Genomic DNA, 14087 nt, shown 5'->3' with positions numbered 1-14087 from the left:
CTCCATGGTCCTGGCTTTGTTTCAACCCCAGTATTTTGTTCCTCTTAGACCACATGGATTCTTTCTCCATTTCCTTTTTTGCCCCTGGGTCAAGGCACCAAAACTGCAGGGATTTTGACCTTCATCGATTGAATTTGCCCTGCAAAACAAGCCACTCGGCATCAATCACCACTACTCAGCTAACGCAGCCCCTGAGGCAACACACAGAGCTCCAGGGGATTCTTTGGAAGCTCTTTCTTGCCCTTGGTCCATAAGCCTGCACTCCCGTAGATCCTCAGAGATTTTGTGGTGTTCCTGTGCTCTCACTTACTTTGCCAATAGGTGGACAAGGCCTGGAGGACCTGGAAAGAAGGGTGTCCCTATAAGGGTGTGAAAAAGGTCTCACGGGATGATTGGTGCTATCAGCAGCAGCTGGGATTTGAGGCTACCCCAGCACAGGCTTTCTCCATCCCTTTTTACTGCCTTGCTCTTGCACAAGCAATCCTAGAGACAATCTTCAGGTTTAGCTCTAAGAATATACTAGAGCTTCATCACAGAAACAGGTTTTTAAGGAAACACACCAGCCAGCACATACTTGTAGTCCATATAGCATATACGTTATGACTGACAGTATTGCACATACTGCATTTCAGCCTACTCAGCAAATCAAGCTACATGTTCCTTTTTAGTGATTTTTAATCCTCCTTTGAAGTGCACTCAGTTTCCCTCCTGGTTCTTGCTGCTCACTCTCTGAAGCAGTGCAAAGATGCTGCAAATACCAGAGAAAAAGTATTGGACCCAAAATGTAAATCCATAGGAAAGCAGCTAATTAGATGTGCATGTAGGACTAAGTCATATAGAGCCAGTCAAATCATAAATGTCATTTACTTCAACTGAGGAAAGGCATTTTTTTCAATATCGTTTGAGTAATTCCATGAATATTTTTGCAGAGAGAGCATCAAATACAGATTCAAGGGTCATTTTTTCAGAGGGGCAGGAAGGTTTATAGACTACTGAGCAATACCAGGGCCATTTACAAATGAGGAGGATCCTAAAAAAATTAAGGACTGTAAATCGACATATGTAGAACTAGGTATGTAGCTGAAACACCTATCTATATGTGCTAACCTTCAATGTACTTTTTTCCCCTCTTACCAAAAGCCTGAGTTTTAATCAAAATCCTGTCACTGACAGCATATATACATTAATGTTGATCTTCAACTGCTGTTGCACATCACGCTGAAAAAGTATAACAGCACTTTTCAGAGTTTAATTTGAATAGAGAGCATTATAGCTGTACTAGAATATATGTAGGGAAAGTGTTTTAATATATAATTTGACTGCATTTTTAAGCTGAAAATTAAAGAGAAGCCTTAAACAAACAAACAACAACAGAAAACACCCTCTAAGCTTGGATCCTTTCCCAAACGCTTCAGAACATGGGTTTTTCCTGTAAGACTGTATCAAATCCAAATGGGTCAAGCATCTTGGCAAGAGCAATATATTCCCTTACACAGTCAACACTTCCGAGTTAAAACATTTGACAGAATTTTGTCACAAGCCAAGATGGACTTTTCCTCCTCCTTACCAGTTTCCATTTATTTTATGTGTTTGGCAGCCTTTCCAGCTCCTCCAGTTTTTGTGGACTTCCTCAAGGCCAGGGAATGGAGATAATTCGGTAATCCTTTCCAGAGACTGCAGCATATAAAGGTTACCTTGTGATATCGTTTGGGATGTATAAACTTGTTTCTGCTGTGACAAAGAATTCCAGACCTTGTTTTCATCATAGAAAGCTTTAAACATCTGATCTCCTTCAAAGTGCAGAAGGAAAGGTAATACCATTAAAAAAAGAAAAAGCGTTCATTGGTGAGAGCACTGCAGTGCAGTCAAATTATACATTTATAAAACGTGTGATTTCAACCAGGTAGGCTTGTGATACAATAAAAACAGGATAAGCAAGTTTAAAAATAAGTTTAATGTAAATTTAATAAATAGTAAATAAATAGTTCACACAAAAAAACCCCACAACTTCAACCTACTGCTAACGAATGACATAAATATTTCTTATATCTAGCTCCAAACACCTTTGCTGTTTCAAGTTATTTTATCCAAATCCTGAAGAGAAGCACGTCTGTAGATACTTCTAGAGAAGTAACCCATTTAAATTGTGGATTATGAATTTCCTTCTCTCCTCAAATCTCTTTCAAATAGGGACCTTCAAAACAAGACTAACAGCTTATTCCTTTTCTTCAGACAACTGCTGCTGTCCAAGGAAGCCCCTGCTGGCAGGAAGGCCTGCAAACCGATTTCCTGTAAAAAAGGTAAATAAAATTGAAGAGTTAACAGAAATATCCCTAAGGACCCCCAAATTCACCCCATAAGATTGACAAGATAACTACCTGACCTACAGTATTTTTTTTAAATGAACAAGACCTTATTAAGCAAAATGCACCTTTTTTTTTTTTTGTCTGCATCCAATCTAGGATTAACTCTACTGAAAAAGAGTTACTCCACTCTCAAGCATGCAGAGTGCTGCCAAAACCTGGCACCATCTAGCACTAGAACAGCACGAGCGGTACCAGGCGCGACTTGCCAGCATGTTTCTCTCCCAGCAGCATAACACTATCCCCCGCACTGAGCGGCTATGGGCAGCTGACTACTGCTGGCTCAAATAAAAACTACAAAAAAGAGATACATTTTGAGTTGCAGAAAGCACAGGAGGAAATAGAGACCCCCAGTTACACCCCTATGGTTATGAGGGACTCCTTTTAACAACTGGACCCGCTGCCTGCCTCCTTAGAGGAACTTAGGGTTTTTTTTCCCCCCCCCGAGCACTGAAGGGTTTCATTCATAGAGCAGCAGATGTTACTTAGTTACTTGATACTGGCAAAGAGTTACTACTTTTTGCCCCTCTCTACTTTTGCCTCCTGGAAAACACCCATGAAAGCTCCAGGACTTTCAATCCCCCCAGAGCGCAGCTTGTTATTTCACATCCCCAGCGCTCTGCCCGGGAGACCCTTCCCATGGCACAGAGCCGCGAAGCGCTTCCCTTCGGAGCCTCATTTGGGTGCCTCCTAAGATGGCAAAACCCAGGAGCTTTTGGAAGAGAGCAATGAAGATCTTTAATGAGGAGCAGTTACCTGCAAAGGCCTCATCTTCCAGGCAGTCCTTTGCCCTCGAGACCCGTGATGTGCAGCAATCCTTCCACAAATGCTCAAGCTGTGCATCTATCCGAAGCCCTAAAGAGAGTGTGAGACCACGTTACTCCCAATGCCCAATTAATTAAGCCGTTATTAATATAACCAGATTACCAACAGCTGGGATCGGGCATGTGGAGGGAGGGGAAACGAAACGGGAGCAACGGGCTGAGAAATCACTTATCAGCAGCACAGCCGGGACAAACTGCTGCCCCCTCCCCAGCCCCACGGCCTCACCGGTATCAAAATGGCGGGCAGGCCGCCGCGCGCAACGACGCGGAAATTTAATGGGCCCAACTAATAATACATAAGAATAAAAATAATATTAATGGAATCATCGCAGGTGTTTTGTACCCGGTGCCCCGAGCCCCGCGGGGGCCGCGCCGCGGCTCACCTCATGGCGGCCGCGGATCACCTCGCCTCATGGCGGCCGCGGGGGCGCCGCGCCTCGTGGCGGTGGCGGTGGCGGCGGCTCCGGCGCCGCCTTCCCCGCCGCCTGCGGGCCCCGAAAGAGGCCGCGCGGGCGCGGGGCGCCGGGCTGGCTCCGCGGGCCCCGCCTCGGCCTCGCCCCTCGGGCGGTGCCAGCGCCGCAGAGGGCAGGGCGAGGACGTGGCTACTCCCTCCTGGCTTCAAATTAAGGGACTCGTGGGGATGGATAGTGCGTTAACACTGTACAGGGTCACTTTGTTGGAGATGGACCGCCCCTAGGGAGATTTTTCCCACAGAAGCATTTGCTATAATGCTTCCCGTGCAGCATTATAGCTCTATGGTGGTACGAGCGCTTCAAACACGGGACCAGTGGATGGAGGTTCATGCGCTGGTTCAAGTCCTCCTGCCAAGCATGGGAGTAAAATCTCACAGGCACGGTCCCTCCTTCATGCATCTCTGCGGCTGAACGTTCCCCTGGAGCCTGTTGCATTTCCTGGAGCGTAAGCTGCAGTGCTGGGCCCTGCAGGCCCTCCAGCCCATAACTGCAGGAGAAAACGAGGGCCTATTTAGCTTTCGTCGAGCTGGAGCTAAGGAGAACAACAAGCCAAGACAGTGTCCCAGCGGGAAAAACAATGACCTGATATTAATGTTGGCTTGGCCTGACAAATGCTCCAATGCCAGTTACTAGCCAGGAAAGCTGTGCAGGGACACAGGGAAGTCTATGCTGTCATGTGGCAAGATGCTGCCCTTGGCATTGGGATGCACTCAGCTGTTATTTGGTGTTCCAAAAAGATTTTGGAGCATCTCCCTGATCCTGGTAGAAAAGCCTCATTATGAGAAGCAGGGCATATTAGTGTGTGCCCAGCACTGCACTAATGGCCTATATACAACTTCCAGACTGGAGCTGTCACTTGCGCAGCCTGCTCAGGGTATCACAGACTGGTTATACCTGTGAACTCCTGTCCTCAGCCACCGGGCACAGTTTCATGAGAAACGAAATTGTGAGGGGCCCTCTGTGTCTGCTGCTACCTGCCCCTCCACTCGTAGTAGCTTTTCAAAACCCTTGGCCAGAAGCCTGGAGTTTTAGCACTGGTGCAGTGATCTGCACTGCTGCCAGGATCTCTTCTGGGCACCTGAGGCAACGTCTTTGCCCTGCAGACAGTCTCATGATGAGAAGACCATGCGTGGGCAGCTTTCAGGTGACAGGACTGAGAACCATCCCCTCCATTCTCAGACTGTGAGGTCCTCCTGTGGGGGAGCTGCCTTTTCCACAATGTCCACTGTTTTGCTGAGATATTTGAGGGACTGAGTGGGAAAATTAACGAGAGTCACTAACTTCATCATTATATGGGAAGTCACCTGATGTTTTCCACCACTCAGCAGCCAAGAGGGTCTCCCAGCCTAGGGGAGAGCAAGTCCAGCACTGGAGCAAGGTAGGGACAGGCTGCTTCGATGAGGAGCCCCTACACGTACTGGCAGGTTCTGCTGCATCCAGGAAGAATGGCTGCCCCCCCTGGAAGAAATAAAACCCCCAAAACCCTTGAAGAAGGCAGACACAAGAGCAGATGATTGCCTAGGGCAAGAGAGCAGCTCCAGCTGCCTCTCCACAGCAGGCCTCACCAGTGTGCTCCCAAGAGCTCCTGTTGCGTCCCCACGCTGTGAGCGACGAAGCCACGGGTGTGTGGGAGGGAGTCCAGCCTTTTCTGGGAGAAGCTTGAAATGTCCCACTAGAACACAAAGCCTGCAGAAAAACAGCTTCTCCAAGGCCTTCAAACAGATCCTGACCAGTTTGGGGTCCTGCTGTGCCCGGCGCCCGTCTCAGTTCGCGCAGGCAGTGGTAGACTCAGAGCGTGGGGCTAATGTCCCACAGGGGCTGAGGAAGGAAGAACTGTGTTTCCCTCCCAGCGAGTGACATGGCAGGGCCACATGTTTTCCCTCCTTGTTTCTGGTCTTGGCTTTTTGCTATTGGCAGACGATTGCCATTTCTAAGCTGAGTCTTCCTTGTGTCTGTAGTGCAGTAAAGTGGGTAACGTGAAGGCTGGCTGACCTGCAGGCTGTTTCCCATTTGCTGATGCAGCCAGTGATAAATATTGTTTTTTTTTTTTTTTTTTTTTTTTCAGCCTCACAAATCCTATGCTAGTCTGCCTCACCCTTCAGTGTGCACCCTTCAATGTGTCATGTTTGGGGATGCTTACGATGAAGTTGATGTTGCAGAATACTCTGGTTTCCACCAGGAAAGAAAAGTACGTTTACTGCTTGAGTAGGGTACCGTTAACCAGAGGTCCTCTCACTGCACACAGGCTAAACTGTGTTCTTCCATACTGAAAAAGAAAGTTGGGCCTCAAAACCCAAGGAGGGACCCAAATTGCATCCTTCACCTTGTAGGAAACGGCTGCCTTGGCCTGCTAATGGAACTAGAAAGAGACATCTTTAGGAAATGAATCATTTTTTGCTCACTCAGAGCACTCAGGGGGTCTTTTCCATCAGAGAGATTTTCTCTCAGCCTGTACCTTGTTAAGCGGGGCTGCTTTGGGGATTTCTATCCGCCTAACAGGAGCCACACGTTTCAAGCCTCTTTGAGATGCCATCCACGTCCACTGAGAGCAATTTCTGCTTCCTGGGTATGATCACAAGATGGCATCACAGACCTAAAAGCTGTGCCAGCTCCGCTCACAGCTTGGAGATCTTTCCCAGGCCCTGGTGTGCCCAAGCCCACAGGCTTTCAGAGAAGCTGGGGACTTAACCCTGCCTGCCGAGCTCTTCCCATATATAGGAGCCTCAGACACTTTCTTTTAATCACGTCACGTTAGTGTCAAGGCTGTGGTTTAAGCACACAGACGTGCTCTGTGTGGAATGAATAGCTGCCGCAGTCGCTCCTGTAATCTGTGAGCAATCTAATCGCGCTGATTTAAGCTAGTTACAGCGTTGACAGCGCTTTAATCTTGACCTGCAAGACTTCAGGCTCCCCCAGTGCATCCCCTGCCCCTGAGCAGACACTGCTAATCAGACCAAATGCTGAAGGAGCGGGTGATGTGGCTACATGGAGGCAGGGGTGAATCACGAGCAAAATGTAACTGCGTTGAAAAGCACAATTAAAATGGTCTTTTGTTCACCCCAGAGTGATTTGGGAGCGTAATAACATGTCCTTCAGGAACTTACATCCTTAAAATAAGAAAAATGAAATGTCAAAAAATGATCCTTTTGCATTTGGATCTGTGTCCTGGTTGGACCCCCTGGACGTAGGTCGTAGCTGCGTCTTTGGGCAGTCTCCTAGATGGGCACGGACCCATGTTGTAGCAGGGTCTCCAGCCCTGTCCTTAGCTCCATCCCCTCTTGGTGGTCCCTCTTGGGGACTCTGTATCTGGGCTGACACTTGCTGGGTCTGGGACCAGCGGACCTGGTACCGCTCTGCCCGCCCTGCGCCCATCAATGAGGGCCAAGGCCCTGGGGAATGAAGGGCCCCACAACCTCCCACAGGAGCTTTATATATATGTATATATTTATATATATGTGTGTGTTTTCGTGTATATATATATATATCTTTTTTTTTTTTTTCTGAAAGATCAGCGGCTGTGCTGTCCTCTGGGGTGACAGTTCTCCCCTGCAGGCAGTAATGGGACGAGATCCATCGCTGAAGTGGCTCTGAGCTCGATGTGACCCCTGGGCAGCGCAGAGAATCAGGAAAGGCTTTATGGAGAAAAAACCCAACCCGGGTTTATTAACCGGTGCTGGAGGGACGGCTGTGCCTGCAGCGAGCCCTGCTCCCCCCTGCCCTCCCCGCGGGCTGCCCTGCTCTCCTGTTGCTCTAAATGCACCCAGGCAGCACGAGGGAAGCTGTGCCGTTGGCCCTCTGCTTCGTCTGTGATTGCTGCGGGCTGGTTTTCCCTTTTTGTGTTGTTTTTCCAGACCTTGGGAATGCCCTGCTCCCTTTCCTCTCTCACCCATCCCTTCTTACTGACTTCCTCCCTAGCTGATTCATCTTCCCCGATATCCCTCTCCTTTCCCAATTCTTATTTTCCGTTTTCCTCCTCTCTCCCTCCCTTCAGTGCATGGAAAACCAAGGGCTCACCTGGGAATCTGGGTCCAAGATAAACAGCCGCTGCACAGAAACACTCAAGCGCTCCCAGTTACAACAACAAAACAAACGATCAACCCCTCTCAAAAAAACAGTTATTTGGGGTGCTATTTCTTCATTACTGCCTTAATTCTGTGTAGTTTTGCAAAGCCCAACTCGGTCCCGGGGGAGTTTTACTGGCACTGGCACCTGGAGCAAGGTTGGTGCAGGCACCGCTCATGCACCCCGAGCCACTGGGCGTGTGGCTGTGTGACTGTGACTGGTGAAGGTGACAAGGGACATGTCAAGGAAAGCCCAAGGCCAGTATTGTGCAGTACAACTAACTAGAAATAGATTATTCCACTTGATTCAAAAAAAAATTTAAAAAAAAGGAAGAAAAAGAAATGTGGAAGTCTTCGTTCTTATGACAGAAACCCCCAAATAGTTTTTTTTTTTTTTTATGAAAAAGTCTAAAAACAACATTTTGCTTTGATTTGAAAGCTATTTTTATTCTTCAGGCTGTGATATAAAGCACATTTGAGTTGATGAGGCATTTCTCAACAAAAATATAGCCCTTTTCATCTTGAAAATACTGGAACGGGTTGTTTCAAAATTTTTAACATTTTACTGCTTTTTTTGAAAACAAAATTTTTAATTTAGCTGAAATGTCTTTTTCTGAAAGGAAAGTGTCTTGATTACTTTTTTTTTTTTGCAACAGCTTTAATTAGAATTAACAATCACAGCTGATTTCTAGCTGTGTGATGTACAGCTGGACTGAATCCACTGCCCAGCCCTCTCCACTATGGGACTTCCAAGCAAATTCCAGCACTGGCAGGAGCTGAGCAACAATTCAGCCTTGTGTAGCCATGTAAATGTCTTTTCTTCTTTCTTTCTTTCTTTTTTTTTTTTTCTGCTCCAGGGATTAGTTTTTACCAGTGCGCTCTGTCTAACCGAGTCAGGCAACTTCACAGTGAGTGAGATCACATTGATTTATTGGGGAAGAAGCTGCATACTAATTCTTCCTGTTTTCCTCCCTTGAGGAAAAAAAAAAAAGAAATCAGGTAACAGCTCCAGAAAGGCAGCCTGTTTTAACTGTATTTGTAGGCATTATGTCCACCCAATAGATGACAAGAAAGTCTGAGGTCTGCAGAACCGTCATGAGAAAGAAGGAAACCCAGGCTGGTTTGGCACAACTTCTAGCTAGCAAAGCGAAGGCATTTGGGATTAAAGCACCATCTTTTAGGTCTGAGACAAGCATCAGGCGTGGATCAGTCCATGGTCTGGCCAAGGCTGTGCTGGAAGAAATGCCACTGAAGCAAGAGGTGCCACTGGAGAATCCTTGTGTGCCACACGCAGCGTGATGTCCACCCTAGGCAGCAGCTCCAGTCCTTATTGCTTCTGCAAAGTACAAGTCTTTACTGCTCCTGCAGAAAAAAACCCTCCTTTTGGCTGAGAACAACTAGTGACAGGGGCAGAGTCAAATCCACAGGTCTTCAAAAGATCCTGTAGCCTCATCAGGTCCAATCCTACCGAGTGTCTCTTGGGAAAACTCTCCTCGCAGGAGACCAAGAGCTAACACGGTGGCGTCTGTCACAGAGGAGGTGACAAACCTCGGCAGAACGCAGCTCCCCTTAGTGCCGATTTCTCATCCAGGGCCTGTATTGCAGGAACAGCACAGAAGGTAGCACCAAGAGGAAGGATTGAGCATCTCGTTTCCCTGCTTTAGCATCTCGTTTGATACGTTAGTATCAACAAGCTACATTAATAGCACATAAAAGAGTATCCTCCTATTATGGAATTAGTCTTTCTGGGGACACACAGGCCATGACACCAACATGGCAGGTTTTCAACCCAGAGAAGGGGAGATTATTGGCTCTGCACCTCTTAGACACCTGGAGCAGGCACTCGTTTGCAGCTGGAACTCACTCCCAGCTCTCAGGAGGGTTTTGAATTAAAAGTGTCGTGATTAAAATTATTCATTGGGTCATGAATAAAAGTATTTTGTCCTGCAAGTTTGCTCCACCAGCAAGAACCACAGCTGGAGAACTTAAACCCAGAAGAGCCCTCAAACGCTCGTACCATGCATCAACCTGTTTCTGGGCACATACAGAGCCATTAATGAATTCTAATATATATAAACCCTACAAAACTATTCTCTCTACTGCTGGGATATCTCCGACAGAATGGCCATCACCAGAAGGGACACCAGAGAGAGAAGAGCACTAAACACCCTGCATCTATGAATATTTGCTGGGTGAAGGTGAGCAGTGGTCCTCATTCCTTGAGTCCTTTCTGCAAGGCCTGACCAAGGACATTGGCTGATCCCTTCTTCCTGGGGACAAACCCATAGCTTCAGCCTGTCCCATGTTTCTCCTCCTCCTCCTCTTCCTCCTTCTCCCTCATCTTTGCAACAGGGTTTTGGCTTCTATGACCATGGGACTCTGTTTGATGACCACCAGCTAGTGGGGAATGATGGGACCCATCTTAGCAAGAGGGGCACACGTCTCTTTGCCAAAAGGCTGGCCAACCTGGTTAGGAGGGCTTTAAACTAGGCAAGAAGGGGGAAGGGGAGTGGCACACTGACGCGGCAAGCAGTACTGCACAGCCCAGGTCAGATGGCGTCCAGTGGGAGTATGGTAGTGGGGAAGTGAGGATAGGAAATGATCACGGAGGGTCCTCTTTCACCCCTCCTGGGAAACCTGTGGCCTCTGTTGCTTCCCTGAAATGCCTGTATACCAATGCGCAAAGCATGGGGAATAAGCAGGATGAACTGGAGATCTGTGTGCGGTCCCAGCATCATGATCTCATTGGAATCACAGAGACGTGGTGGGATAGCTCGCACGACTGGAGCGCTGCCATGGAAGGCTATGTGCTCTTTAGGAAGGACAGGCTGGGAAGGCGAGGTGGTGGAGTTGCTCTTTATGTGAGAGAGCAACTGGAATGCATGGAGCTCAATCTGGGAGTGGAGGATGAGCGAGTTGAGAGCTTGTGGGTAAGGATTAGAGGGCAGGCTAATGTGGGAGACACTGTGGTGGGTGTCTGCTACAGGCCACCTGACCAAGACGAGGAGGTTGATGAGGCCTTCTATAGGCAGCTGGATATCGCCTCACGGTCACAGGCCCTGGTTCTCATGGGGGACTTCAACTACCCCGACATCGACTGGGAGGACAACACAGCCAGGCATAAGCAGTCCTGGAGGTTCCTGCAGAGCGTCGATGATAACTTTTTGACGCAGGTTGTGGAGGAGCCGATGAGGAGAGGTGGCTACTGGACCTCGTGCTATCAAATAGGGAGGGCCTAGTAGGAGATGTTAAGGTGGGGGGTAGCCTCGGCTGCAGTGACCATGAGTTGGTGGAGTTCAGGATTCAACGAGGAGGAGGCAGGGCTGTAAGTAGCCTTGCAATCATGGACTTCAGGAGGGCCAACTTTAGCCTCTTCAGAGACCTCCTCGGTAGAATCCCATGGGCTAGTGCTCTAGAAGGAAGGGGGGCCCAAGAGAGCTGGTTAGTTTTCAAGCAGCGCTTCCTCCACGCCCAGCAGCAGTGCATCCCTGTGTGTAGGAAGGCAGGCAGAGGGGGCAGGAGACCTGCGTGGATGAGCCGGGAGCTTGTGGCAATGCTCAAGCAGAAGGCAGCGGTATACAGAATGTGGAAAAAAGGACAGGTCCCCTGGGAGAAATACAGGAACGTAGTCAGGGAGTGCAGAGATGCGACAAGGAAAGCTAAGGCACGTCTGGAAGGCAAGCTGGCAAGGGACGTTAAAAATAACAAAAAAAAATTCTTCAAATACATTAACAGCAAAAGGAAGATCAGGAAAAACATGGGTCCGCTGGCGGACGGGATGGGCACCCTGGTTACAAATAACACAGAAAAAGCAGAGTTGCTGAATGCCTTCTTTGCTTCGGTGTTTACCAAGGGCAGCCCTTTAGAGCCCCAGGCCCTAGAGACAAGAGAAGAAGCGGGTGGAGAGGAAGACTTGCCCTGGGTAGAGGAAGATTGGGTCAGAGAGCACCTAAGGAAACTCGATACCCAAAAATCCATGGGCCCTGATGGGATGCACCCCAGAGTGCTGCGGGAGCTGGCAGATGCCATAGCTAAGCCGCTCTCCATCATCTTTGAAAGATCCTGGAGAACGGGGGAGGTGCCGGAAGACTGGAAGAAGGCCAATGTCACGCCAGTCTTCAAAAAAGGCAAGAAGGAGGACCCAGGCAACTACAGGCCAGTCAGCCTCACCTCCGTCCCCGGAAAAGTGATGGAACGGCTCATACTGGCTGTTGTCTCCAGGCACATGGAGGACAAGAAGGTGCTCAAGAGTAGTCAGCATGGATTCACCAAGGGGAAATCTTGCCTGACTAACCTGATAGCCTTCTATGATGAAATGACCGGCTGGATAGACGAGGGGAGAGCGGTGGATGTCGTCTATCTCGACTTCACCAAGGCTTTTGACACCGTCCCTCACAACATCCTCCTGGGCAAGCTCCGGAAGTGTGGGATAAATGAGTGCACAGTGAGGTGGATTAGGAACTGGCTGGATGGCAGGGCGCAGAGAGTGGTGATCAGCGGTGCAGAGTCTAGTTGGAGGCCTGTAGCTAGCGGGGTCCCCCAGGGGTCAGTCCTTGGTCCAGTCCTGTTCAATTTATTCATCAATGACCTGGATGAAGGCACGGAGTGCTCCCTCAGCAAGTTTGCTGATGACACGAAACTGGGAGGAGTAGCCGATACCCCAGAGGGCTGCGCTGCCATCCAGAGGGACCTGGACAGACTGGACAACTGGGCGGTGAAAAACCTCATGCAATTCAACAAGGCCAAGTGCAAGGTTCTCCACCTGGGGAGAAATAACACCAGTACAGGCTGGGGACTGACCTTCTGGAGGGCAGCTCTGCAGAGAGGGACCTGGGTGTCATGGTGGACGACAAGTTGACCATGAGGCAGCAGTGTGCCCTCATGGCCAAGAAGGCCAATGGGATCCTGGGCTGCATTAAGAAGAGCGTCTCCAGCAGGTTGAGGGAGGTGATCCTGCCCCTCTACTCAGCCCTGGTGAGGCCGCATCTGGAGTATTGTGTCCAGTTCTGGGCTCCACAGTACAAGAGGGATGTGGAGCTTCTGGAGAGAGTCCAGCGCAGGGCTACAAGGATGATCAGGGGCCTGGAACATCTGCCCTATGAGGAGAGGCTGAGGGAGCTGGGCCTGTTCAGCCTGGAGAAGAGAAGGCTGAGAGGGGATCTAATCAGTGTCTATAAGTACCTCAAGGGAGGGAGTGCAGAGGACGGGGATGGTCTCTTTTCAGTGGTGGCCACTGATAGGACTAGAGGAAATGGCCGGAAACTGAAACACCAAAAATTCCATAGGAACTTAAGGAAAAATTTCTTGACAGTGAGGGTGACAGAGCACTGGAACAGGCTGCCCAGAGAGGTTGTGGAGTCTCCTTCGCTGGAGATCTTCAGAACCCGCTTGGATGCAGTCCTGTGCCACGTGCTCTAGGTGTCCCTGCGTATGCAGGGGGGTTGGACTAGATGATCTCTAGAGGTCCCTTCCAATCCTAAGCATTCTATGATTCTATGATCCCACTCTAGCAGCTCATCCTGCTCCAGCACCTCATGCTTCTCAGCACCTTTTCCTGCTGCAGCGTTTGTCCTCCCTGGTCACCCATCTCCTTCAGTCACCCTCTATCCTTCAGACACCCCATATCCTTCAGACACCCCATCCTGCCCCAGTACCCTGTCCCACTCCTGCTTTTTTGTGCCTGGAAAGGCTGCTCCTAGAGTCAGTAACGGTAGTTTCGTCTGCCAAGGGGCTCTGGAAGGAGCTGAACTTGCCGCAGTGATGCTTTGGCCCCGGCAACCCCAGCCCCATTTCCAGCAAAATCAGCTGCTTTCTGCAAAACTCTCCGTTCTCTCTGCACCGGAGCTGCCAGCTGCCTTTCCTCTTGTTACAGCCTTTATCCATCTCTCTCTTTATAAATCATCTGTGTATGGCTTTGTAGGAAATCGGCTTTGAATTGATCACCTTTGCTGCCTGATCTAATTTAATCAGAAATTCATATAAAATGGCAGCGAGCAAGGGAAGCCCTGGCGCGCGGGGCGAAGCCGGCATACGGCTGAAGCACTTTGCCGTGATGAATAATGCCGTAATAACCCGTAATGAAAAGCTGCACTCAGCCAGCACTGCTGCCTCCAGCAGCCCTCGCGAGCCGCGCGGGGCGAGCGGAGCCCCGGCAGTGCCTCTGCCCTCCGCCGGGCCCACAGTCCGGTGGGGATTGCACCAGCAGCCTCCAAAATTGGGATTTGGCACATGGATGAGGGCGATGCCTTGGCACGAGCCCTGTGGGGACACGGTCACCCCAGCATGAAGGGCAGTGACTGCCCCAGCTGCCGTAGCTGGGAGGGCGCTGGGTCTTGGTGTTTTTTCCCCCTTAGCCCTGTCCGATTG

General features: G+C 49.5%; 1 non-coding gene across 1 annotated transcript; it reads right to left on the bottom strand.

The window, feature by feature from the left end:
• Window positions 1-2442: 2442 nt before the first annotated feature.
• LOC148595051 (small nucleolar RNA SNORA74) lies at window positions 2443-2646 on the bottom strand. The gene has a single exon (XR_015913267.1). It is a non-coding gene; the product is annotated as a small nucleolar RNA SNORA74 (small nucleolar RNA).
• Between the last annotated feature and the right edge of the window lie 11441 nt (window positions 2647-14087).

This window comes from Tinamus guttatus, unplaced genomic scaffold (genome assembly GCF_059628265.1).
Source record: "Tinamus guttatus ecotype Peru unplaced genomic scaffold, ASM5962826v1 Tinamus_guttatus_pri_ptg000155l, whole genome shotgun sequence".
Classification (NCBI taxonomy): Eukaryota; Metazoa; Chordata; class Aves; order Tinamiformes; family Tinamidae; genus Tinamus; species Tinamus guttatus.
Note: the sequence above shows the minus strand (reverse complement) of the source record. Positions and strands in the feature narration are given on the sequence as shown.